Source organism: Sapajus apella, unplaced genomic scaffold (assembly GCF_009761245.1).
Source record: "Sapajus apella isolate SASKATOON/1434 unplaced genomic scaffold, GSC_monkey_1.0 scaffold24, whole genome shotgun sequence".
NCBI classification, from domain to species: domain Eukaryota; kingdom Metazoa; phylum Chordata; class Mammalia; order Primates; family Cebidae; genus Sapajus; species Sapajus apella.
Genome location: NW_022436964.1, coordinates 19,214,222 through 19,215,413, shown reverse-complemented (window position 1 = coordinate 19,215,413; position 1,192 = coordinate 19,214,222).

The window sequence follows — 1,192 nt, the reverse complement described above, 5'->3', positions numbered from 1 at the left end:
GAATGATTCTGTAAAACCACAAGTTAGATCGTACCCACTTCTCTGCTCACAGTCCTTTTTCTTCAGAGGAAGAATAGAAGTCTTTGCGATATCCCACCTGATGCAGTAATCAGGCTCACAGATAACTCTCCAGACCCATCTCCTGCTCCACTTACCCTCACCAACAGCACTGGGCTTCGTGCTGTTCTTCAGGGAAAGCATGCCTCAGCCTCAGGACACCAGCACTTTCTGTTCCCTCTGCCTAAAACACTGTTCCTCCAGTTACTAACATGGTGCGTTCAGCATTGTCTTACTTCTTTTAAGGGTCCAGAAACTGTGTAGCCCTTCCTTTATTTTTCTCCATAGTCCTTATCACTATCTAAATTTTGATGTGTTTTACTTACAATTCTTGTTGTTTTCATCCTTTTGCTAGAGCATAATCTCCATGAGTATAGAGGCTGTCATCTTCTCTTCTTAGAGTATCCCTATGTCCAAAAAAAAAAAAAAAATGCCGGTCATGGGGCAAGCAAATGCTTGTTGAATAAAAGACTCATATTTCTGCCATGATGGCATCCCAATCTACCTGTTAGATTTACTTAATTTTACTGTGCCTGCTGTGAGGCCTGTTCTACCTGGACTCTCCTGGCCTGTGAGGGTCACTAGATGATTCTTAGGCATGTTCTGAGCTGCGGCAGTTTTCTCTGCTGCTGAGAGCATCAAAGCATCATTCCTGAGTTATAAACCTTACTGTTGAATGTCCTTTCTGAAAATAGCATCGGATGACTCAAAAAGTGGCTCTATTGATAACGAAGATACTTCTGGCAAAAATGAATGTGCAAAATTTACTAAATGAAATGTCAAAGTAAGAGCAAGCAATATTTATAAATGTGTATGTTATTTTTAAAGTGATTTGCAATGTGTCCATGTCACTACATAAATTAACATCAGAAAGAGATATTTGACTAGTTCACTTATGTCTATAAAAATTTAGTTCACCAAGTTGGCCCAAAGATACTTTTGGGGCTTCTTCAACTAATGGAAGAGAGGAGCTCTGTATATTCAAGCTTATATAGTATTTGCTAAGCCTCTCTCCTTCCCTCCTTCCCTCTCTCCCTTCCTCCCTTCCTTCTTTCCTCCCTATCTTCCTTCCTCCCTTCCTCCCTATCTTCTTTCCTCCCTTCCTTCCTTCCTCCCTTCCTTCCTCCCTTCCTTC